At 48.2% G+C, this 26354-nt stretch overlaps 1 protein-coding gene across 16 annotated transcripts in view; it reads right to left on the reverse strand.

Moving 5' to 3' along the window:
* Positions 1-21542, reverse strand: part of CACNA1A (calcium voltage-gated channel subunit alpha1 A) — a 432044-nt gene extending 410502 nt beyond the window's left edge. For all 16 annotated transcript variants that reach the window (XR_012428445.1, XM_045380278.2, XM_074026050.1 and 13 more), the window contains exon 1: positions 21306-21542. The gene's annotated coding sequence lies outside the window, so the exon portion shown is untranslated. The remainder of the gene's footprint in view (positions 1-21305) is intronic.
* Positions 21543-26354: the final 4812 nt, after the last annotated feature.

Below are 26354 nucleotides of genomic sequence, written 5' to 3' on the forward strand. Positions count from 1 at the left end.
TTACGCCATTCTCCTGCCTCAGCCTCCCGAGTAGCTGGGACTACAGGCGCCTGCCACCTTGCCCTGCTAATTTTTTGTATTTTTTTGGTAGAGACGGGGTTTCACCGTGTTAGCCAGGATGATCTCGATCTCCTGACCTCGTGATCCGCCCGTCTCGGCCTCCCAAAGTGCTGGGATTACAAGCTTGAGCCACCGCGCCCGGCCCTGGTTACTTTATTAAATAGGGACGCAGAGACAGCCTCACTGAGGAGGTGACATCTGAGAGAGGCCTGAGGGAGGGGGGGAGCCACGTGGGTATCTGAGGGAAGAGCTTTCCAGGCCGAAGGAACAGCACGTGCAAGGGTCTTGAGACAGGACTGTGTGTCTCAAGGAACAACGAGGCCCGTGTGGCTGTGGGTGACGTGGTCCATGGCTTTTGGAATCCACACCTCACCCAAAAGCATATTTCCAGTCCCATAGTGATGTTTCCCACCTGAGTCAGCCCCTGCGACTAGCCTCTCAGTATCTGTCCAAGAAAAGCGTACCTATTCGGAGGCTGGCATGAATGAAATAGAATTAGGCCACGCCCGGTGGCTCACGCCTGCAATCACAACAGTTTGGGTGGCCGAGGGCGGAGGATTACTTCAGCCCAGAAGTTTGAGACCAGCCTGAGCAATATAGTAAGACCCTGTCTCTAAAAACAGAAACAAAAAAATGAAAAAAAAAATTTTTTTTAAACTAGCCAGGTGGCATGTACCTGTAGTCCTAGACACTCAAACGGCACAGATGGGAGGATACCTTGAACCCAGGAGTTCAAGGCCGCAGTGAACTATGATTGCACCACTGCATTCCAGCCTGGGCTACAGATAGGCTACCTTGTTAGAAAGAAAGAGAAAGAAGGAAGGAAGGGGAGAGAGAGAAGAGAAGAGAAGATAAAAGAAAAGAAAAGAGAAAGAGAAAAAAGAAAGAAAGGGAGAGAAAGAAGGGAGGACAGAAAGAAAAGAGAGAGAAAGAGGACAGAAAGAAAGAGAGAAAGAGAAGGAAAGAGGCCAGGCACAGTGGCTCATGCCTGTAATCCCAGAACTTTGGGAGGTCGAGGCAGGAGGATCACTTGAGGTCAGGAGTTCAAGACCAGCCTGGCCAAAATGGTGAAACCCCGTCTCTGCTAAAAATACAAAAATTAGCCAGGCATGGTGGCGGGCACCTGTAATCCCAGCTACTCAGGAGGCTGAGGCAGGAGAATCACTTGAACCCAGGAGGCAGAGGTTGCAGTGAGCCAAGATCACACCATTGCACTCCAGCCCTGGGTGACAGACTGAGACTCCATCAAGAAGAAAGGAAGAAAGGAAGGAAGGAAGGAAGGAAGGAAGGAAGGAAGGAAGGAAGGAAGGAAGGAAGGAAGGAAGGCAGGCAGGCAGGCAGGCAGGCAGGCAGGTAGACAGGCAGGAGGGCAGGTAGACAGGCAGGAGGGCAGGAAGGCAGGAACAGAGAGAGGGAGGGAGAGAGAGAGAAAGAGAGAAAGAAAGAAAGAAAGAGAGAAAGAAAGAGGAAGGGGAAGGGGAAGGGAAGGGAGACCCTGTCTCAAAAGGAGAGAAAGAAAGAAAAGAAAGAAAGAAAGAAAGAAAGAAAGAAAGAAAGAAAGAAAGAAAGAAAGAACGAACGAACCTGTCAAAGAGGAAGGAAGGAGGGAGAAAGAAGAGAAAGAGAAGAGAGAAAGAAATGAGAGAGAAAAAAGAGGGGAGAGAAAGAAGAGAAAGAGAAAGACAGGAGAGAGAATGAGAAAAACAAAGAAAAGAGAGAAAGAGAAAGAAAAGAAAGGAGTGAGAAGGAGAAAAAGAAAAGGAAAAGAAAGAAAGTGAAAGAAAAGAGGGGAGAGGAAGAAGAGAGAGAAAGAGAAAAAGAAAGAAAAGAGAGAAAGGAGAGAGAGGAAGAGAAAGAAAGAGAGAAAGAAGAGAAAGAAAGATAAGAGAAAAAGAAAGAAGAAAGAAAAGAAAAAGGATGAAAGGAGAGAGAAAGAAAAGAAAAGAAAGGAGGAATAAAAGAGAAGAGAGAGAAAGAAAGTAGAGAGAAAAAGGAAAAAGAAACAAAGAAAACAAATTAAGAAACTCAACCCCATGCAGAAACATTTCGTAAGTCACTCCAACACCCACAGGTATAAGTAGGTGGTGCACAGGATGAGGCTGCCCCCAGATTGCAAAGAACCAGCTGAAGGAAGGAAGGAGGGAAGAATTATCTCCATTCCATTTCCTCTCACCCTGCTTTAAGCATGCAAAGAAACGAGAACTCTCCCAGCCTCTCCTAAGCAGATCAACTCAGTATCAGCTTAACAAATGCAGGTACTTTCTGGTTTCTTTCCAAATCCCATAATTAATGGAGTTTAATAGATCTATCCTTCATGACGTCTTTAAGCTTCAATTTACTCCTGTGAAACCTCACTCTTAATTGCCCACGACTGTGCATCTGTAAAGTCTTTTGTTGTTTTGCCAAATACTTTCCCATTGCGCTGAAAAAGAAATCTGCTTTCCTTTTATAACCACTTTTGCACGGATGCCATTTTTCTTCCCATTTCACAGAAATAAAACTGAAAACTGATTCAAGAGTGCTCCAGGTACAAGGGTTTATTTCACCCCTCCCCCAAAATATTCTTACTGCACATATAAATTTTTCTTTTTCTTTTTCTTTTTCTTTTTTTTTTAAGAGGCAGGGTCTTGCTCTGTCGCCCAGGTGGGAGCACAGTGGCGCCCTCATAACTCACAGCACCCTTGAATTCCTGGGCTCAAGTGATCTTCCCAAGCAGCTGGGACCACAGGCCCGTGCCACCACAGCAGGCTAATTTTTTTAATTTTTAAATTTTTCATAGAGACGGGATCTCCCAGCTGGTCTCAAGCTCGTGACCTCAAATGAGCCTCCTGTCTCGGTCTTCCAAAGCTGTGGGATGGTAAGTGTAAGCCACCGCGCCCGGCCACGTCAATATTAAAGAAAGAAAGAATCGGCTGGGCTCGGTGGCTCAGGCCTGTTATCCAGCACTCTGGGAGGCCAAGGCGGGCGGATCACTTGAGGTCAGCAATCTGATACCAGTCTGACCAACATGGTGAAACCCCAGCTCTACTAAAAATACAAAGATTAGCCGGGTGTGGTGGTGCACATCTCTAGTTCCAGCTACGCGGGAGGCTGAGTCAGGAGAATCGCTTGAACCTGGGAGGTGGAGGTTGCGGTGAGCGGAGATTGCGCCATTGCACTTCAGCCTGGGCGACAGAGTAGGACTCCTTCTCAGAAAAAAAGAGAAAGAGTCCAGTTTACAGGTTGGGTGGGCTGTGTAGTACCTACACATTAACTAAAATCCCAGAAACTGGACACAGTGTAAGCACTTTGGTGGCAAAGATTCTGAACAAGCCAGGCTCTGTGGCTCTCACTTGTGGTCCCAGCTACTCAGGAGGCTGAGACGGGAGAATCAGCCCAGGAGGTCAAGGCTGCAGTGAGCAATGATCACGCTACTGAACTCCATCCAGCCTGGGTGACAGAATGAGGCCCCATCTCTGAAGATTAATTAATTAATTAATTAAGTTCTGAAAGAAGAAGGAGTGTTTCTACCTGGGAAGGTAGGAAGAGAAGCAGGAAGTCAAAACCTAAGGCGCATATCCCAGGTGACATCTTTGGAGACGTGCACGTGCTTATCCCACAGCCTGACATGGGATGCTCAATTTCCCCGTCTCCCCCATCTCATTAGAGGCCCCCAAATTCACCCTGATACCCAAGCCAGAAATTGAGTTGTCAATCATGGTTCCTGCTTCCCTTAACTCCGGGCATCAAATCCATCCGCAGGTACCATCGACTCACTTCCAAAATATATCCTGAGAGCTGGGTGTGGGGGCTATGCCTATAATCTCAACACTCTGGGAGCCTAAGGCAGGAGCATCTTTTAAGCCCAGGAGTTCAAGACCAGCCTGAACAACATAGCGAGACTCTGTGCAAAAAAAAAAAAAAAAAAAAAAAAAAAAAAAATTAATTAGCGAAGCGTGGTGGCACGCAACGGCAATGGTAATCCCAGCTACTCAGAAGGCTGAGGCAGGAGGATCACCCGAACTCAGGAAGTTGAGGCTGCAGTGAGCTATTAACAAGCCACTGCACTGCAGCCTGGACGACAAAGTGAAACCCTGTCTCAAAAATAAAAATAAGCCAGGCATGGAGGCTCATGCCTGTAATCCCAGCACTTTGGGAGGCCAAGGCAAGAGGATCACCTGAGGTCAGGAGTTCGAGACCAGCCTGGACTACATGGTGAAACCCCGTCTCTACTAAAAATACAAAACTTAGCCAGGCATGATGCTGGGCACCATAATTTCAGCTACTTGGGAGGCTGAGGCAGGAGAATCACTTTCACCCGTGAGGAGGAGTTTGCAGTGAGCCAAGATTGCATCATTGCACTCCAGCCTGGGTGACAGAGCGAGACTCTGTCTCAAAAAAAAAAAAAAGTGAAAATAAAAACAAGGCTGAGCGCAGTGGCTCACCCCTGTAATCCCAGCACTTTGGAAGGCCGAGGTGGGCGGATCACCTGAGGTCAAGGGTTCAACACCAGCCTGGCCAACATGGTGGAACCCCGTCTCTACTAAAAACACAAAACTTAGCCGGGCATGGTGGCACGTGCCTGTAACCCCAGCAAGAGGCTGAGACAGAAGAGTTGCTTAAATCCAAGAGGCAGAGGTTGCAGTGAGCCGAGATCGTGCCACTACACTCCAGCCTGAGCAACAGAGACTCTATCTCAAAAAATAATAACAACAATATATAAAAATAAAAATAAAAAATGTCAATCAGCACATTTGCTTTTGCTGGAACACAAGCGGCATCCTCCCAGGCTGCCCCATCCCTGTAACTTTGTCCCCTCCCCTTCTCCCTGTTACCCTTTTAGCCCCAGAATCACTGTCCTCCTCCCTGTTTCTGGGCTGTGCCAAGCTCATTCCGCCTTCGCACCTGCTGTTCCCTCTTCCTGGAATGCTTTTCCGCTAGTCTCGGACAGGCCAGCTTCCTGTCTTCATGCAAGGCCGTGATCAGATGCCGGCTTGCAGAACCATCCGCCCAAAGCACCACCGCCAGCAAGTGCTCTCATCTCACTCGCCTGTGAGGTCTTCCTTATGGTGTTTGTTGCTCCCTGAGACCAGTACATACATGCGGGCTTCTATAACATCCACCTCCCTGATAGGATCTCAGCTGAATTTGAACAAGGATCTTGGCCTGCCTCATTTGCCATTGAGTCCCCAGTACCTTCACTATTTCTTGCCTGAATGAATGAATAATTTTAGGAATGAGTCTACCCAGGAAAATGTCATTAAGCCCCTTCCAAATCACCACCAGCAGTCTGGGACTTTTCAATTTTATGTATTTATTTTTAATTTTATTATTATTATTATTATTTTATTATTATTGAGACAGAGTCTCACTCTGTCGCCCAGGCTGCAGTGCAGTGGCGTGATCTCAGCTCACTGCAACCTCTGCCTCCTGGGTTCAAGCGATTCTCCTGCCTCAGCCTCCTGAGTAGCTGGGACTACAGGCGCCCACCACCATGCCCAGCTAATTTTTGTATTTTTAGTAGAGATGGGGCTTCACCATGTTGGCCAGACTGGTCTCGATCTCCTGACCTCAGGTGATCCTCCCGCCTCGGCCTGCCAAAGTGTTGGGATTACAGGCGTGAGCCACCGTGCCCAGCCATTTTATTATTATTTTTGAGATAGGGTCTCACTCTGCCACCCAGGCTAGAGTGCAGAGGCATGATCCTACCTCACTGTAGCCTAGAACTCCTTAAATCAATCGATCATCCTACCTCAGCCTCTCGAGTAGCTGGGACCACAGGTGCACACCACTATGCCTAGCTAATTATTTTATTTTATTTTTTGAGAGACGGGGTCTCACTATATTGCCCAGGCTGATTTCTAACTCTTGGCCTCAAATGGTCCTCCCGCCTCAGCCTTCCAGTGTGCTGGGATTACAGGCATGAGCCACCGTGCCCAGCCTGGGATGTTTTTCTAAGTAGGGAAGGGATAAAGTATGCCAGGAAATAAGGCATATTCTGGTCCCACCTCTTCACACAACAATGAACTGTTGGGTTCCAGGAAAATTGCCTAAGCCTCTGAATCTCCGTTTTCTTCTCCACAACGTGGGGATCATGGCAAGTACTTCAAAGAGCCGTTGTCGTGAAGGGTTATTAGGCTCCGCCATGAGAAGTCAGTGCAATGAGCACAGCGCTGGGCCACGGAAAGGGCTAGGTCCACACCTGGTCTAGTGTTAACCTGGGGCAGGTGGGCAGAGCGGGGCATCTGCAGGAAAGGGAGTCAGCCGCTCCAGCTACACCACCAAGGATGCTTTGCAGAGCGCTCGTGAGCGGTTCCAACGGAGCCCCAGCTGTCCTATGTGTACACACGAGAAACAAACACATTTCCAGCCAGCGGTCGCTCCCTCCCCAGCTGGGTGCCTGCGCCTGGCACCTGTGGGGACCCCATGACCAAATGTGCTGTTCTCTCTCTCTCTCTCTCTCTCTCTCTGTTTGCCTAACCTCAGCACGGAGGAAGTGGCAAAGTGCACGGGCATGGCTTCATCGAGAATCAGCCGGGTTCCACCAACAGACAGCGCCAAAGAGAAGACAATGGAAAAAGTAAATAGAAGAAAATAAACAACCCGAAGCCTGAGGCCACAGAAGGCCTCATTGTTGATGGAATAACAATCATAGCAGCTGTCCGCTATGCCAGGTATCGGTGGTACCCACTACTTTCCCACACCTGAAATGGGGGTTGACCCCACCGTCGGCAAGCCTGGACTGGCCTGAATTGCCATGGCAACCGGATGGTAGCTGGAGATGCTCCCGATTCACACAGCCTGGTCCAGGAGCTCTAGGGGAAGAGACAGAGAGGGAGGGACCACAGGGAAGTCTGGGGGTGCTTTCTGTCACCCTCCCATGTGGACAGAAACATTTACATGGCTGTGGCAGTCACCAGGCTTCACCACTCACAAACGAAAGAAGTGGTCACAACTGGTAAAAACGAGTAAAAGATACAGCACTTAGTTTTTGAAAAGTAAAGGAAAAACATTCTCTGAAACTTTGCAGGTTCATCATACATATTGGAAAAGCACGTGATGCTGGAGCCAGGCATTGTGGCGTGCGCCTGTAGTCCTAGCTACCCAGGAGGCTGAGGCCAGAGGACCACTTGAACCCAGGAGATCAAGGCTGCAGTGAGCTATGATTGCACCACTGCACTCTTGCTGGGGTGACAGAGTGAGACCCTGACTCAAAAAAAAAAAAAAAAAGGAAGGGGAAAGATGCTCCTTGGAAGGGGATGGGAGCTCAGGAAGCCCCAATATGTCCTTTATCTAAGGAATTCAACATAGAGCCAGGCAGGGGCTGGACTGTAACCTTACAAGCTCTCCTTTTATTCTCTGGAATGGGAAAATGTCTTTTTCCTCCCATCTTGGAGGAAAATTTAAAAACTAAAAATGAGAGGCCAAGGTGGGAGAATCACTTGAGCCGGGGAAGTTGAGGCTGCAGTGAGCTATGATCGCACCACTGCACTCCAGCCTGGCATACAGAGCGAGGCCCTGTTTCTTAAAAGAAAGTCCAAGAGATGGACTCGAACCGCTATTGCTGGCTCTGAGATGAAGGAGGCCACGAGCCGGGGAATGCAGGCCGCCCCTGGAAGCTGAGAATGACCCCTGCTGACAGCCAGCAAGGAAACAGGACTCCAGTCCTACACAGCATGAAACTGGATTCTGCCAACAACTTAAATGAACAACAAAACAGGACTGGGTACAGTGGCTCACGCCTGTAATACCAACACTTTGGGAGGCCAAGGTGGGCGGATCACGAGGTCAGGAGATCGAGACCATCCTGGCTAACACGGTGAAACCCCGTCTCTATTAAAAATACAAAAAATTAGCCGTGGTGGCGGGCGCCTGTAGTCCCAGCTACTCGGCAGGCTGAGGCAGGAGAATGGTGTGAACCTGGGAGGCAGAGCTTGCAGTGAGCCGAGATTGTGCCACTGCACTCCAGCCTGGGTGACAGAGTGCGACTCCATCAAAAGAAAAAGAAAAAGAAAAAGAAAACAAGATTCTTCCCTAGAGCCTCTGGAAGGAAGCACAGCCAAGTAACACTTTGATTTCAGTCCAGCCAGGCCTGTTGGATTTCTGACCTACAGAAACTGTGAGATATTAAGTGAGTGGATTGTTTTGTTTTGTTTTGTTTTTTGTTTTGTTTTGTTTTGTTTGAGATGGAGTCTCACTCTGTCGTCTAGGCTGGAGTGCAGTGGTACGATCATGGCTCACTGCAACCTCCACTTCCTGGGTTCAAGCGATTCTCATGCCTCAGCCTCCGGAGTAGCTGGAAGTACAGGCACCTGCCACCATGCCTGGTTAATTCTGATATTTTTAGTAGAGACAGGGTTTCACCATGTTGGCCAGGCCGGTCTTGAACTCCTGACATCAGCTGATTCGCCCACCTTGGCCTCCCAAAGTGCTGGGATTACAGGTGTGAGCCACTGCCCCCAGCCCACTGAGTGTGGTTAAGGCATTTATTTTGTGGTAATTTGGAATGGCAGCAATAGAAAAATTAATAGGCAGTTACATGTAGAATAATTTTTTACAAACATGGAATTTGTGAGATTATATATGTGTATATACATACATACATATATATTAAAAGTCTACAACTTTTTTATACTTAGTAATAGATAACATTCCAAATCAGCTCCTATAGGAATGTTTCTTACCAACATTCCATATCAGTTCCTATAGTTTATTTTTATGTTGCTGTTTTTTGAGATGGGGTCTTGCTATGTCACCCAGGCTGGGGTACAGTGGCACGATCATAGCTCACTGCAGCCTCAACCTCCTAAGCTCAAGCGATCCTACTGCCTCAGCCTCCCGAGTGGCTGAGATTACAGGCACACACCACCATACCCAGTTTCCGATAGTATTTTTCAATGACTCCATCAAATGTATCTGGTCTGGATCTCTGGGTCTTTCTGATTTCTTGCTATTCCCAAGAATGTTGCAGCCAATGTCCTGCATTGTAGACCTTCAGGTTCTGCTACAAGTATGTCTGTAGAATAAATCCCCAGAGGTGGAGTTGCTCTGTCAAAGAGTGTAAGGCTGGGCGAGGTGGCTCACACCTGTAATCCCAGCACTTCGGGGGGTTTGCATTCGAGTGGAATATACACAGGTGTGGAGTCCTGGTTGAGAGCACAGAAGTGTTCCTTTAAAAGCAGCTTAAATACTTTGGGAGGCTGAGGCAGGCAGATCACTTGGGGTCAGGAGTTCAAGACCAGCCTGGCCATCAGGGTGAAACGCCGTCTCTACTAAAAATACAAAATACAAAAATTAGCCAGGTGTGGTGGCAGGCACCTATAATCCCAGCTACTCGAGAGGCCGAAGCACGAGAATCGCTTGAGCCTAGGAGGCAGAGATTACAGTGAGCCGAGACTGTGCCCCTGCATTGCAGCCTGGGCAACAGAACAAGACTGTCTAAAGAAAATTTTTTAATAAATAAAAAAGAAAAGCAGCTTAAAAACACATCTATGTTTGAAATCACATCTCCTCCCCTCCTCTCTCTTGTTCTCTCTCTCTCTCTCTGGCCTTGATCCTCTCTCTTCCACTTGTCATTTGACCCTGCCTTTCTCTGTGTGCTAAAAGCTCCACCAATTAAACATCTTAATCCAGCCCTGGACAAAACCAGGGTTGCTAAGACCCAGGGAAATGGCCTCCCCTCCCAAGTTCTAGGCCACAGAGTGTGAAAATCAGCAGACCGTGGATTCTAACGGCTCCTAAGGAGGCGCCGGGATGAAGATCATCTAAATGTCATTTGTAATCAACCTTCAGATGCATTTGTCACCTTCCGGATGATGTTTTATTTGGCTGAGAGTAAAAGCGATTTCCAGGCCCTGAACAAACACTCTCCATGGTAGGGAGCCAGGTGTGGAGCAACTGATAAGGATCTTCCTAGAATTGAAAACTCAGAACCAGGAAACAACCCAAATGTGCATTGACAGCGGGATGGATAAACAAAAACATGTGGTGCGACCGGGTGTGGGGGCTCACGCCTGCAATCCCAGCACGTTGGGAGGCCAAGGGGGGTGGATCACCTGAGGTCAGGAGTTTGAGACCAGCCTGGCCAACATGGAGAAACCCCATCTCTACTAAAAACACAAAAATTAGCCAGGCGTGGTGGTGCACACCTATAATCCTAGCTACTTGGGAGGCCAAGGCAGGAGAATCGCTTGAACCCGGGAGGCGGAGGTTGCAGTGAGCCAAGATCGCACCATTGCACTCCAGCCTGGGGGACAAAAGCGAGACTTCATCTCAAAAAAAAAAAAAAAAAATGATGTGAGTGGTGCATGATCACTTGAGGTCAGAAGTTCGAGACCAGTCTGGCCAATGTGTGAAACCCCATCTCTACTAAAAACACAAAAATTAGCCGGGCATGGTGGCACATGCCTGTAATCTCAGCTACTCAGGAGGCTGAGCCAGGAGAATCGCTTGAACCTGGGAGGTGGAGGTTGCAGTGAGCCAAGATCGTGCCATTGCACTCCAGCCTGGGTGACAGAGCGAGACTCTGTCTCAAAAAAAAAAAAAAGAATTAATAAGTGAATACAGGTATCAATAAGTGGTTATAGGCACCAATAATTGAATATAAATACCAATAAGTAGATATAGGCATCAATAAGTGGGTATTAGCACCGGTAAGTGAATATAGGCATGAATCAATAGACGTAGGCACGGCCAGGTGCGGTGACTTATACCTGTAATCCCAGCACTTTAGGAGGCTGAGGCAGGCGGATTGCCTGAGCTCAGGAGTTTGAGACCAGCTCGGGCAATATGGTGGAACTCCATCTCTACTAAAAATGCAAACAAAAAAAATTAGCCAGGTATGGTGACACACACCTGTAGTCCCAGCTACTTAGGAGGCTGAGGCAGGAGAATTACTTGAACCCAGGAGGTGGAGGTTGCAGTGAGCAGGGATCACACCACTGCACTGCAACCTGGGTGATACGGCGAGACTGTGTCTCAAAAAAAAAAAAAAAAAAAAAAAAAAGATGTAAGCCCCAATAAGTAGATATAGACACCAATAAATGGATATAGGCACCAATAAATGGACATAGGCACCAATAAGTAGATGTAGACACCAATAAGTAGGCATAAGCATCAATAAGTAGCTACAGACATCAATAAGTGGATATAGGCATCAGTAAATAGATACAGGCATCAATAAGTAGATATAGGCATCAATAAGTGGTTAGAGACATCAGTAAGTAGCTACAGGCACCAATAAGAGGATATAAATATCAATAAATGGATATAGGCACCAATACATGGATACAGGAACCAATAAGTAGACATAGGTACCAATAAATAGATATAGGCCTTAATAAATAAACATAGGCACCAGTAACTAGATATAGGCATGAATAAGTGGATACAGGCCTCAATAAATAGGCATAAGCATCAATAAGTAGTCGCAGGCACCAATAAGTAGATATAGACATCAATAAGTGAATATAGGCATCAATAAGTGGATATAGGCACCAATAAGTAGATATAGACATCAATAAGTGGATATAGGCATCAACAAGTGAATATAGGCATCAATAAGTGGATATAGGCATCAATACATGGATATAGGCATCAACAAGTGAATATGGGCATCAATAAGTAGATACAGGCATCAATAAGTGGATATAGGCATCAATAAGTGGATATAGGCACCAATAAGTAGATAGAGGCCTCAATAAATAGACATAGGCACCAGTAACTAGATATAGGCATGAATAAGTGGATATAGGGCTCAATAAGTAGGCATAAGCATCAATAAGTAGCTGCAGGCACCAATAAGTAGATATAGGCATCAATAAGCAGACGTAGCATCAGTAACTGAATATAGGCACCAATAGGTGGGTATAGGTATCAATAAGTAGCTACAGGCCCAATAAGAGGATATAGACATCAATAGATGGATATAGCCGCCAATAAGTGGATATAGGCATCAATAGGTAGATATAGGCATCAATAAATGGATATAGGCACCAACAAGTAGAGATAGCATCAATAGTTAGATACAAGGGTTTTTATGCTCATTCTGGCTACAACCCAGAGCTTCCCCATCTCGCACAGGGTGGAACCCCTCCCGCCCCAACTTTGCATAGACAAGCAACCAGCAAGACGAAAGAAAAAGTAAAGCTGGGGCCAAGGAGAGCTCTCATCACTTGGGGCAAAACTCCAGAACTGCCCCACATACATGAGAACAGAGCTAAATAAAATGCCAGGCCAGATGGCCAAGGTTGAACGGAAGCTGAGACCAGCAAGCCAGCATAGCCCCGAGTGTGGCTGGAAGTGTTCATTCCCTGGTGAGAATAAACCATGTCACAGCTGGTCTCGTGTTCCACCCACTTTCTTCTTCACCAGCTGGACGGTGTGATCACGGTGCGGTGAGACAAACACGTACCCTCCCACTGAGATGAACAGATCGCCCAGGATTGCTGGATGGTTGCGCAGCCCCAGGACACTGAGTGAGGTTGCAGGACGGGGGAAGGAGGAGGAGATCCCCGGGGGTGCAGGCTGTTGGGCTGAATCTCAGGCTGAATTCTTCCTCCCAACTTCACTTCGTGGCTCTGTTGTCCTCCCCATCACTCATGCATCCATTCGTCATTCATTCATTCATCTGGCAATATTTATTGAGCACCTACTGTATGCCAGGCACTGCTCTCAACACTGGGGACTAAGGCATGAATAACAGAGACAAAAGTCCCTCCTGGAGCTGGCGTTCTAATGAAGGAGATGGACAAGAAAGAGGAAAAACTCATGAAATAGACAGAATGTCAGACAGAGAAAAGAAAACGGTAGAGGAGGAGGGGGAAGGGGAAGCTGACTGTCATTTAGGTAAAGTGGCCAGAATGGCCTCACTGAGAAAGAAATATTTAGTAAAGACCTGAAGGGAGGTGAGGATGAGGGAGGATGCAGGAGGGTGTCTGTGGGAAGAGCATTCCACGGCAGAGGAAAAGGCCTCTGCAAAGGCACTGTGGCTGACCGTGTGACTGATGTGTTCAAGGGACGGTGCAGAGGCCAGTGTGGCTGGAGCACAGTGAGTGAGGGGGCAGGAGGTGAGGGCAGGGAGGTGAGGGGCACAGATGGTGCAGGGTCTTGTGGGCCATAGGGAGAACTCTGGCTTTTGCTCTGCGGGAGGTGGGAGCCATGGAAGGCTCTAAGGAGATGAGGGATGTGGCCTGACTCAGGTATTCACGGGAGCCCTCTGGAGGTCACATTTGCAAGAAACCCCAAATGCAGTGGAATCGATCACCCCAGATATTGTGGGGTTCCTTCCTTCTCTCTTTCCTTCACTTCCACATTCTACTCATCATCAGAGCTGGTGATGTCCTCTTGTCCTTCCTCTCCCATTTGCTGTAGGCCACACTCATCCCTCCCTGAATCTTGTCTCCTCCAGTTCATCATAAACAATCAGCTCATCCATTAGCCAGTCAGTCCCCTAAAGACTCCCCACAGCCAGTTGAATAAAGTGTGAGTCCTCGCCAGGCGTGGTGGCTCACGCCTGTAATTCCAGCACTCTGGGAGGCCAAGGCAGGTGGATCGTTTGAGGTCAAGAGTTCGAGACCAGCCTGACCAACATGGTGAAACCCCGTCTCTACTAAAAATACAAAATTAGCTGGGTGTGGTGGTGGACGCCTGTAATCCCAGCTACTTGGGAGGCAGAGGCAGGAGAATCGCTTGAACCCGGGAGGCAGAGGTTGCGGTGAGCCAAGATCGCACCATTGCACTCTAGCCTGGGCGACAAGAGCGAAACTTCATCTCAAAAAAAAAAAAAAAAAACCAAAAGCAAGCAAACAAACAAAAAGTCAACAACAACAACATAAAAGCAATCAGCTCATCCATCAGTCAATCCCGTAAAGACTCTCTCCACAGCCAGCTGAATAAAGTGTGAGTCCTTTCACCAGCCCCGTATATGTGCCACGATGTGGCCCCAGAATTCCTTCCACCCTCACTTCCCACTACATGAAGCTGATGCTCTGAGACAATCCGGACCACACCCCTGACTTTCACCACCCTGAATACCCTTCCCTCTCCCCATCCCAAGGTCCAGCTCAAAAGACATTTCTGCTTCACAAGCCTCTTCTAGAAAATCCTACCAGTGCCCACACTTCCTGTCTGCCCATGGCTCCCTGCCCCTAGCACCTGCTGCTCCCGACCCGCGGTTCCTCTGGCTGCAAGAGTGAGGCCCATCTGCAGGGGACAGACAGGTCACAGGTGCTACCCCTGGAATATTCCTCAACCAATGGTTGCTGCCAGGAGTTGGTAGAGAAATATTCCCGTCTTTGCAACCAGCCTGCTTGGGCTCGGATTCGGGATCAGTCACCTCCTGCTGTGTGACCTTGGGTAAATCACTTCACCTCTCTGGGCCAGTTTCCTCATCTGTAAAATGGGGACAATAAAAGCACATCCTTCACAGTGTCATTGTGAGGATGAAATAATTAATTCTCTGCAGCATGTCCAGGACAGTGTCCCACACATGTAAGCCCCAATATGAGCGTTTGCTATTGTTATTACTGTGTTTACGATGATAGTTTCATTCTCTGTTGAATCCTCTAAGCCTAGCACAGTGCCTGGCCAACAGTAAGAACTCAATAAATAATTGCTGAAAGGCAGATTGCCAGGTGCGGTGGCTCACCTCTGTAATCCCAGCAATTTGGGAGGCTCAGGCGAGAGGATTGTTTGAGGCCAGGAGTTTAAGACCAGCCTGGGCGACATAGGGAGACCCCCCTATCTCAACAAAAATATAATAATAAATTAGCCAGGTGCAGTGGTGCACACCTGTAGTCTCAGCTACGAGGAGGACCGAAGTAGAAGGTTCACTTGAGCCCTGGAAGTTGAGGCTGCAGTGAGCTATGATCAAGCCATTGCATTCCAACCTAGGTGACAGAGCAAAACAAAAAAAAGAGAGAGACACAGAGAGAGAGAAGGAAGGAGGGAAGAAAAAAGATGGAAGAAAGAGAGAGAGGAAGGAAGGCAGGAAGGAAGGAAGGGAGGGAGGGAGGGAGGGAGGAAGAAAGGGAAAGAGAAAAAGGAAGGAAGGAAGGAAGGAAGGAAGGAAGGAAGGAAGGAAGGAAGGAAGGAAGGGAGGGAGGGAGGGAGGGAGGGAGGGAGGGAGGGAGGGAGGGAGGGAGGGAGGGAGGGAGGGAAAGGGAGAGAGAGAAAAAGAGAGAGAGAGGGAGGGAGGGAGGGAGGGAAGAAAGGAAGGAAGGAAGGAGGGAAAAGGGAGAGAGGGAGGGAAGGAAGGAAGGAAAAGGGAGAGAAGGAAGGAAGGAAAGAAGAAGGAAAAGGGAGAGAGGGAAGGAAGGAAGGAAGGAAGGAAGGAAGGAAGGAAGGAAGGAAGGAAGGAAGGAAGGGAGGGAGGGAGGGAAGGAGGGAGGGAGGAAGGGAAGGAGGGAGGGAGGAAGGGAAAGAAGAAAGAAAGAAAGAGAGAGAGAGAAGGAAGGAAGAAAGGAAAGAAAGAAAGAGAAAGAAAGAAAGAAAGAAAGAAAGAAAAAGAGAGAAAGAGAGAGGGAGGGAGGAAAGGAAGGAAGGAAGGAAAAGGGAGAGAGGGACAGAAGGAAGGAAAAGGGAGAGAAGGAAGGAAGGAAGGAAGAAGGAAAAGGGAGAGAAGGAGGGAAGGAAGAAGGAAAAGGGAGAGAAAGAAGGAAGGAAGAAGGAAAAGGGAGAGAGGGAAGGTAGGAAGGACGGAAGGAAAAGGGAGAGAGGGAGGGAAGGAAGGAAGGAAGGAAGGAAGGAAGGAAGGAAGGAAGGAAAAGGGAGAGAAAGAAGGAAGGAAGAAGGAAAAGGGAGAGAGGGAAGGAAGGAAGGAAAAGGGAGAGAAGGAAGGAAGGAAGAAGGAAAAGGGAGAGAGGGAAGGAAGGAAGGAAGAAAGGAAGGAAGGAAGGAAGGAAGGAAGGAAGGAAGGAAGGAAGGAAGGAAGGAAGGAAGGAAGGAAGGAAGGTGGGTGGATCAATTATTCCTCTTGTCCAAGCAGGGCAAAACCAGTGGCATCAGGTCAATACTGAAACTGAACCAAATACCTGGACACTTAACACCATGTGTTATCCCCTGTCCGTCCTCTCTCTCTCTCTCTCTCTCTCTCTCTCTCTCTCTCTCTCTCTCTCTCTGTCTCTCTCACAAACTTGCTTGACTTCATGAGCACTGGAGAGCTAAAAGGAAACAGTACAGAGTACCAGGAAAAAAATAAAACTTCTCCCACGGGGACTGTATTTCTCTAATGTATCTCCCACAAACTAAACCATGCATCTGTTCTCTTAAGTCATTCTTGGGCAGGAGTGGGTGGGTAATGTTGCTTATATTCTATCTCCTTGAATTTTTTTCCTGATTAGGTATTCTTGACTCCTCAATATTGAGCAACTGGTAGGTGTTTCACCATCTCCCTCTTTTATCCCACCTCTTTGGCGAGACAGTGTCTGTGTGTGTCATCAACATATTAACATGTTAAAGCAATAATTCATTACGGAGGTCATTTTCTGGGTTTTTTTTTTTTTTAGATACAGTGTCTTGCTCTGTTGCCCAGGCTGGGATGCAGTGACATGATCAGAACTCCCTGCAACCTCTAACTCCTGGGCTTAAGTGATCCTCCCACCTCAGCCTCCCGAGAGTTGGGACCACAGGCATCGGCCACCGCGCTTGGCTAATTTTAAAATGTTTTATAGAAACGAGATCTTGCTCTGTTGCCCAGGCTGGTTTTAAACTCCTGAACTCAAGCAATCCTCCCACCTTGGCCTCCCAAAGCTCTGGGATTACAGGCGTGAACCACTGCGCCCAGCCTGCAGTGGTCATTTTGAATTCTGATTTGCTTTGTTTGTTCAACAAATATTTATTAACTACCAACTGTGTACCACTGCGATCCAATTATCATTCACCTTCGGATCATAAGACTCTAGAGAAATCACCTAAAAACTGCCTCCCAGCCAGGCACTATAACTCAGCCTGTAATCCCAGCACTTTGGGAGGCCAAGGCAGGCAGATCACCTGAGGTCAGGAGTTCGAGACCAGCCTGGCCAACATGATGAAACCCCATCTCTACCAAAAATATAAAAAATTAGCTGGGTGTGGTGGCACGCACCCTGTAATCCCAGCTACTCAGGAGGCTGAGGCAGGAGAATCACTTGAACTCGGGAGGCGGAGGTTGCAGTGAGCCGAGATTGTGCCACTGTACTCCAGCCTGGGCAACAGACTGAGACTCTGTCTCAAAAACAAAACAAAACAAAGCAAAAACAAAATCTGCGTCCCCTTGGCGGGGTCAAAAGAAAATGTAGTGATGCTTTCGCTGGAGAAAAAAAATAACTGGACACCAAAATTTGTAGTCCCTTTGGGGAAAAGAAAGTGAGTAGCCCTTGAGTTGAGTCCTGAAAAAAGATGTTTAAAGATGGTGTCTGCCTACCATCTTCAAGATTTTGGTGTTGTTCGCCAAGAATTCATGTATGAGTTAGTAGGGTCCATAATATGGTTCTGTTACTTATATCTGACCAGGACGATTTCATGGAGGGTAAGACAAGTGGTAGAGGAGAAGAAAGAAGTGTGAATTTAAAAAGAAATCAGAGGCCAGGTGTGGTGGCTCATGCCTATAATTCCAGCACTTGGGGACGCTGAGGCAGGTGGATCACTTGAGGTCAGGAGTTCGAGACCATCCTGGCCAACGTGGTGAATCCCCGACTCTACTAAAAACACAAAAATTTGCCAGGTGTGGTGGTGTGTGCCTTTAGTTCCAGCTACTTGGGAGGCTGAGGTAGGAGAATTGCTTGAACCCAGGAAGCAGAGGTTGCAGTGAGCCGAGATGGCACCACTGCACTCCAGTCTGGGCGACAGAGCAAGACTCTGTCTCAAAAATAAAATAAAATAAAATAAAATAAATCAGAAGTGAAAGAAGTCAGACCCACAGTCTGAAAGAAGTCAGACCCACCTATTGTATGATTCATTTATATGAAATATGAAGAACAGAAAAAAGTCTATAGAGAGAGAAAGTAGATTAGTGGTCACTGAGGGGCCGCAGAAGACGGAAATGTGGAGTGACTTCGAATGGGGACAGGGTTTCCCTTTGGGGTGATGAAAAATTTCTGGAACTAGATAGAGGTGGTGGTACAACATTGTGAACGAAGTACATTGCCGTTTAATTGTTTGCTTTAAAATGGTTAAAATGAAGGCCAGGCACAGCGGCTCACTCCTGCAATCCCAGCACTTTGGGAGGCTCTTGCGAGTAGATCACTTGAGCCCAGGAGCTCAAGACCAACCTGGGCAACATGGCGAAACCGCATCTCTACAAAAATACACAAACAATTAGCTGGGGGTGGTGGTGCACGCCTGTGGTACCAGCTACTTGGAAAGCTGAAGCAGGAGAACGGCTTGAACCCAGGAGGTGGAGGTTGCGGTGAGCCGGGATTGTACCACTGCACTCCAGCCTGGGCGACAGAGTGAGACTCTGTCTCAAAATAAATAAATAAGTAAATAATAAAAAGAAATTAAACACACGCTCTGAAGAGTAATTTGAAAGTAGCCAACATTTAGTGAGCACGTACTAGGTGCCTGGCACTGGGTATCACCTGGCTGGGCCTCCCAGCAATGCTAAGACACAGATGCCATTGTCATCCTTGCTGTCAGCAGGGGACACTGAGGCACAGAGGGCTGACTGGCTTCCCTGGGTCACACACCAATGAGTGTGTGCCCTCCGGGGCTTCTCAGATGCTGACTGGCTCATGACTCATCCAGCCTCAAGTTCAAACGCAGATTCTAACTCAGCAGGGCTGAGTGGAGCCCCAGACTGGCCAAGACCTGCACTTTTTTTTTTTTTTTTTTTTTTTTTTGAGATGGAATCTCGCTCTGTGACCCAGTCTGGAGTGCAGTGGCGCAATCTCGGCTCACTGCAACTTCTGCCTCCTGGGTTCAAGCAATTCTCCTGCCTCAGTCTCCCAGGTAGCTGGGATTACAGGCGTCTGCCACCGTGCCTGGCTAATTTTTGTATTTTTAGTAGAGACGGGGTTTCACTATGTTGGCCAGGCTGGTCTTGAACTCCTGACCTCAGGTGATCCACCCACCTTGGCCTCCAAAAGTACTGGGATTACAGGTGTGAGCCACCTCACCCTGCCAAGACCAGCACTTTGAGGGGAGGATCTCTTCCCCGGAGGCTAAGTCAGTCCTCCCTCATCCATTGGACAAACTTGGCCTTGCCTGAGGGGGTCGGAAAATGCTTACCCAGAGCTATCGCCTGTCTGTCACTGTGGAGACAGCTAGGGTTGAAAGATTCTGGAATAGAAGCTCCCGCATTTGCCCTGGGACCAGACGGTCCTCTGGTCCTATACACTAACATTTTAGATAATAATAATAAATGAAACCCTCGCCAGAGCTTTTGATGTCCACGAGTTTTACAGCTCATTTGCCCAGTAATTTCACTCAGTGTCAAATCCACCGTCTCCCTCCCGACCCCTGTAATGATCTTCTGTTTTCTCTTAGGGGAGGCTGCATTGAATTGAACCCATCTTACGTGGAGGGAAAGTGGCATTTGCGCCTAGTGACATCTTTTTTTTTTTTTTTTTTTTTGAGATGGAGTCTCACTCTGTCACCCAGGCTGGAGTGCAGTGGCACGATCTCGGCTCACTGCCACCTCCGCCTCCCGAGTTCAAGTAATTCTCCTGCCTCAGCCTCCTGAGTAGCTGGGACTGCAGGTGCCCGCCACCGCTCCCGGCTAATGTTTTGTATTTTTAGTAGAGACAGGGTTTCACCGTGTTAGCCAGGATGGTCTCGATCTCCTGACCTCAAGTGATCCGCCCGCCTCGGCCTCCCAAAGTGTTGGGATTACGGGCATGAGTCACCGCACCTGGCCACCAAGTGACATCTTGATACATCTCCTGAGATCTCTGTCTTGGAGGAAAATGGAGTATCCACACAGGGATAAACTCAGCCTCTTAGACTTCTGGAGTTGGGGGGCCTTCCTGCAGCCTAGTACTGGGGTGTTGACGGGGGACTAGGGGTCACATGGGTAAGGAGAGGTCGAGGTCAGCCATAGGCACCTGAGATCCCTGCAAGCAACCGAAGGCTATCCCCGAAAGAGCAGGTGCGGGATATGGCGAGGCTGCCCTAGAGTCACTGTCCCTGAACAGGCCAGGAGCCCTGAGCTGGGGATACCTACAGAATATTCCTCCATAGCACCTAGGGCTTTGGGGAGAAGGAGAGATAGAAGCTTCCTTCTTGTTGGTTCAGCCTCTGGGAAGGTGCTCTGACCTCCTGTTGACATTCTAAATTGGCCCTTCTCCTGGGTCAACCTCTCAGGAGCCTCTAAGGAAGGAGCCTGGAGCAATCGACATGCCCCGCCATCCTTGCCCTGCCGTCCCCAGCAGCATCTGTTGTATGAAGCTGTTAGGTTCAAAGGAAGGAGAGGGGAGAAGAGGAATTCTGCCAGTTTTTCCCACTTCTTGAGAAACAAAAGCCACCCAGAGAGACAACTCGGTCCAAAAGTAAAGAAAAGAGGGGGAGGGGCAAGAGGGATGGCTTAGAGGGGGTGTCCAGCTCTTTCTCTGCTTTTCCTTCCAGTGGGGCAAGGGAGGGAAGAATATTAAATATTAAAAGGAAGAAGTGGTTTCCTAAGACGATGTAATTATTTTCAACAGCCTAAACTCCATCTGCCATTTATCTCTCTTTTCCCAACACATTTGCGCTGCGTTGATCACGGCAAACAAGGCCCAGGCATGCGGGCGTCGGGAACTTTTATTCGGGGTCCCCAAAGCCATGGGCAATTGGGGGTTGGGGGCGGCGAGGGGATATTGCATAATTCTAAATGTTGTCACTTGTTCAAAGCAGCACGAGACTTAAAATGTGGACTTGAATTGGGGGGGGTGGGGGAGATATTAAAAAGTAGAATTTGACTTAGGTCAGAAATTCTCATTCTTGGGAAAACGTCACACGTTCAGGGCAGATGGCAAAGACATTGGTTGCTGGGAGGGGGGTTGCCAAGGGCAATTGAATGAAAATGGATTTTTAAGAAAGAAACAGGAATACGCTGGAAATGAAGAGTCTGCCCCCCTTCTTCCCAGCAAGAGAAACTGTTCAGAAACGGGAAGAGGTTCTCAAGACAGAAGCAAGTGAAATTCAGAAATAAGCTGCCCACCCGCCAAGAAAAACTCTTCATAGAGGGAGCAGGGGAAGATCTTTGTATTTCTACCTTTGCAGATGGAGGTAATTTGCAGCAAGGAAAGAAAACCTAAACTGCCTACAGGACTTTGCCTCCAGCGTCCCCCACTCTCAGAAGCCCCACTCACCTGTCTCGCATCAGCGCTGGGGCTCAGGCGACGCGGCTAGTGGTCAGCACTGCGAGTCCTCCAGGGGTCCAGAGGGTCCCACCTCGTCAGCACCCAGGGGTCTGAGCCATCTGAAGTCCATGCATCCATGGCCCATCCAGTGGAAAGAAGAAGGGTGGCCCAGAGAGAGGAGGGAGGAAAGTGGGTGCCAAGAAAAGCAGTTCTCTGAGCAGAGGGCTCCCCACAAAAGCAGACACTGAACGGGGATGCTGTACCAGCTGCCAAGGGGAAAAAAAAAAAAAAAAAAAAAAGGAGGAGGAGGAGGTTTCCCTGATGCTGGGAGGAGGGAAAGGAGGACCGATCGTTCTCAGCTCCCGATCGTTTTAGCGAAGTGCTACATGGGGACCCAGCCTGGGGAGATCAATCCGAGCAGAAACTGAGAGCAAGCCAGCCCACTGCTCCTCAGGGGGTACAATAATTTACGATTTCTTACTCTCTTCTTTACGCCCCTTAACACTGCACCGTGACCTCCCAGCACAGGGCAGAACTGTCGTCTCAGAAAGGAGCCTTCTTTTTTCTTTTTTTTTTCCCCCCCGTTCAGGCTTCCCTTAAAGAGCAGAGGAACGGTGTTAAGAAGAGAATTCTCTCTCTTGCACTGGTTCCTGTCGGGGGTCCGGGGAGGGGGCGTGTAGAACAGGCAGCAGGCAGCAGGGATATGGAATCGTGTTATAATTTAACCATCTCCACTCTGCCACGTTGCAACCTAAATTATTTATGCGCTTAGAAAAATGATAATTAGAGGACAGCTGCTAGCCTCCTCTCTGAGTCTGTCGTGTTCGTTCTGGAAACAGCTTCCCCGTAGCTGATCTCCTCCCTTAGGCAGAGGGGTTGTATTGTTAAAAAAGAAAGGCAGGGAAAAGGGAAGTTGAGTCTTTTCATGCAAAACAGCGATCGATTGCAACTTGGTAAGTTTGTTTGCAATCTGTGTAGACTTATGCTCCCAAAACTAGGGTAATCCCGTGTCTCTTTTCAAAGGGGCCTCCTGTTAAAGATGGGGGTTGTGTTTTTCCTATAAGCAGCATCAAGGGGCCAGGTGCGGTGGCTCACGCCTGTAATCCCAGCACTTTGGGAGGCTGAGGTGGATCACCTGAGGTCAGGAGTTTGAGACAAGCCGGACCAACGTGGATTAACCCCGTCTCTACTAAAAATACAAAAATTAGCCGGGTGTGGTGGTGCATGCCTGTAATCCCAGCTACTCAGGAGGCTGAGGCAGGAGAATCGCTTGAACTCGGGAGGCGGAGGTTGCAGTGAGCTGAGATTGTGCCACTGCACTCCAGCCTGGGCAACAAGAGAGAAACTCTCATTAAAAAAAGAAGCAGCAGCATCAAGGGTACAGAGAGTCTCTGTATTTTTCCCAAAGCTGAGCCAAAATGGGGAGAATCTACCTCATTAAGAACAAAGCAGCATTTAGACAGATGGGGAAAATCGAACCTGGCTGGGTGTTAGGGGATTTTAAGGAATTCATGTGAGTTCTGTTAAGGACTGATGGCGGTATTTTGTTATGATGTTCTTTAAAAGTATTTGTCTGTTAGAGATGCATATGGAAGTACTTATGGATAAGGTGATATGATACCTGGATTTGCTTTTTAAAAAACTCCAGGAAACAGCACCAGATAAATAAAATATGGTATAGCTATGCAATGGAATATTATTCAGCCATGAAAAGGAATGAAGCACTGATCCATGCTGCAACGTGGATGAACCTCAAAAACATGATGTTGAGTGAAAGAAGGCAGACACAAAAGACCACATGGTGTATGATTCCATTTATGCAAAATGTCCAGAATAGGCAGATCCATAGAGATGAAAAGCAGGTTAGTGATTGTCAGGGGCAAGGGGAGAGGAAATTTGGAGAGATTGCTGTCAGGGATGGGGTTTCCTTTTGGGGACATGAATGTTCTGGAACTAGATAAAAGTGGTGGTTTTCACAACAATGTGAATGTACTATGGAATTGCATTTTATTTTATTTATGTATTTTTATTTATTTATTTATTTATTTTTGAGACAGAGTCTTGCTCTTTTGCCCAGGCTGGAGTGCAGTGGCATGATCATAGCTCACTGCAGCCTCAATTTCCCAGGCTCAGGTGATTCTCCCACCTCAACCTCTCAGGTAGCTGGGACCTCAGGCATGCATTTTTGTATTTTTTTGTAGAGACAGGGTTTTGCTATGTTGCCAAGGTTAGTCTCTAACTCCTGGGCTCAAGCGATTCTCTTGCCTCAACCTCCCAAAGTGCTGGGATTACAGGCGTGAGCCACCCTCGTGCGTGGCCAATTAGTTTTCTGCTCTTCGGGTGTATCTTTTCCCTTCTTTTCTGGTAGGATTTTTTTGTTTGTTTTTTTTTTCAATAGAGGTGAAATTCACGTAACATAAACTTAACTATTCTAAAATGCAATTCTGGCCAGGTGCGGTGGCTCACGCCTGTAATCCCAGTACTTTGGGAGGCCAAGGCAGGCGATTACTTGAGGTCAGGAGCTTGAGACCAGCCTGGCCAACACAGTGAAACCTCATCTCTACTAAAAATATGAAAATTAGCAGGGCGTGGTGGCGGGGAAGGGAAGGGGGAAGGGAAGGGGGAAGGGAAGGGGGAAGGGAAGGGGGAAGGGAAGGGGGAAGGGAAGGGGGAAGGGAAGGGGGAAGGGAAGGGGGAAGGGAAGGGGGAAGGGAAGGGAAGGGAATTGCTAACTGGAGAAGCTGGGTGATAGGGCCTTGGTGATTTGCTATATTTTTCATTGTATTCTCTCTACTTCTCTACTTTGTGTATTTTTGAAATTTTGTTTTTGTTTTTGAGACAAGAGCTCATTCTGATGCCCGGGATGGAGTGCAGTGGTGCAGTCATGGCTCACTGCAGCCCAAACCTCCTGGGCTCAAGCAATCCTCCCGCCTCAGCCTCCTGAGTAGCTGGTACTATAGGCTCACGACACCATGCCCAGCTAAATTTTTTGATTTTTGTGTAGAGATGGGGCCTCGCTATATTGCCCAGGCTGGACATTTTCTATTTTATTTTTAATTTTTTTTGTTTTGTTTCCTTTTCTTTTCTTTTATTGAAATTTTCTATTTCAAAGAGATGTCTGGGAAGTGTGGATTAAGAAGGATGCAGCCCATGTCAATGGGCTTGGACCAACAGACAGAGATTGGGGGTTTTGGCTGGGTGCAGTTGTTCACACCTGTAATCCCAGCACTTTGGGAGGCCAAGGAGGGTGGATCACCTGAGGTCAGGGGTTTGAGACCAGCTTGACCAACATGGTGAAACCCAGTCCCTACTAAATACAAAAAAATTAGCCAGGTGGTGCATGCCTGTAATCCCAGCTACTTGGGAAGCTGAAGCAGGAGAATCACCTGAACCCGGGAAGCGGAGGTTGCAGTGAGCCAAGATTGCACCATTGGGTGAGTCCAGCCCTAGTTCAGCAGCCAAGGGAGCCACTAGGATGTGAAGCAACTCAAAGCAAAGCTGGTGGGATTTTCCCCAGGCCAGGAGGCCCCCAGGTCCATCACCTACACTGGAGTGTGGAGAAGTCAGCCCTGGGGTCCCTGGGCCTGGAGAACAAAAGGACCCGATCCACCCTGCCAGCCTGGGACGCTGCCCAAGCTTCATCTCCACATCAGTAAGACCAGGCTAATCCTTCATACCTAGTGGGGATTTTGTGAGCATTAAATGAGAGCGTGTTGGCCAGGTGCGGTGGCTCACGCCTGTAATCCCAGCACTTTGGGAGGCCGAGGTGGGCGGATCATGAGGTCAGGAGATCGAGACCATCCTGGCTAACACTGTGAAATCCCGTCTCTACTAAAAATACAAAAAATTAGCCGGGCGTGGTGGCGGGCGCCTGTAGTCCCAGCTACTCGGGAGGCTGAGGCAGGAGAATGGCGTGAACCTGGGAGGTGGAGCTTGCAGTGAGCTGAGATGGCACCACTGCACTCCAGCCTGGGTGACAGAGCGAGACTCTGTCTCAAAAAAAAAAAAAAAAAAAATGAGAGCGTGTTAAAAATGAACAACGAGAAAATAATATTTGCTTCTAAAACTGTTGTGGTTTGGCTGTTTGTCCCCCCTAAAATTCATGTTGAAATTGAATCCCCAATATGGCAGTACTGGGAGGTGGGACCTTTGAAAAGTGACTGGGTCATGAGAGCCCTCATGAATGGACTGAGTTCATGAATGGACTGATTTCATGAATGGAGTGATTCATTTATGATTAATGCATTAACAGACTAATGGATTAAGGGGTTGTTATGGAAGTGGGACTGGTGGCCTTATAAAAAGAGAATGATGAGCTGGGGGTGGTGACTCATGCTTGTAATCCCAGCATTTTTGGAAGCCAAGGCAGGAGGATTGCTTGAGACCAAAAGTTTGAGACCAGCCTGGGCAACATAGTGAGACCCCTGTCTCTATTTCAAAAAGGAAAGGAGATGGCCAGGCGTGGTGGCTTACGCCTGTAATCCAAGCACTTTGGGAGGCTGAGGTGGGCGGATCACGAGGTCAGGAGATTGAGACCATCCTGGCTAACACAGTGAAACCCTGTCTCTACTAAAAATACAAAAAATTAGCCGGGTGTGGTGGTGGGTGCCTGTAGTCCCAGCTACTCAGGAGGCTGAGGCAGGAGAATGGTGTGAACCTGGAAGGCAGAGCTTGCAGCGAGTAGAGATTGCGCCACTGCACTCCAGCCTGGGCAACAAGCGAGACTCCATCTCAAAAATATAAATAAATAAATAGGAGAGGAGAGAGGAGGGGAGGGGAGGGGAGGAGAGGGAAGGGGAAGAGAAAGAGAGACCTGAAGTTTGAGACCAGCCTGGGCAACATAGTGAGACCCCTGCCTCTATTTTAAAAAGGAGAGGAGAGGATAGGACAGGGGAAGGGAGGGGAGGGGAGGGGAGAGAAGGGGAGGGGAGGGGAGGAGAGGGAAGGGGAAGAGGAAGAGAGACCTGAAGTTTGAGACCAGCCTGGGCAACATAGTGATACCCCGTCTCTATTTTAAAAAGAAAGAGAAAGAAGACGAGAAAAGAGAAAGAGGAGAGG

This window comes from Macaca fascicularis, chromosome 19 (genome assembly GCF_037993035.2).
Source record: "Macaca fascicularis isolate 582-1 chromosome 19, T2T-MFA8v1.1".
Taxonomy (NCBI): Eukaryota; Metazoa; Chordata; class Mammalia; order Primates; family Cercopithecidae; genus Macaca; species Macaca fascicularis.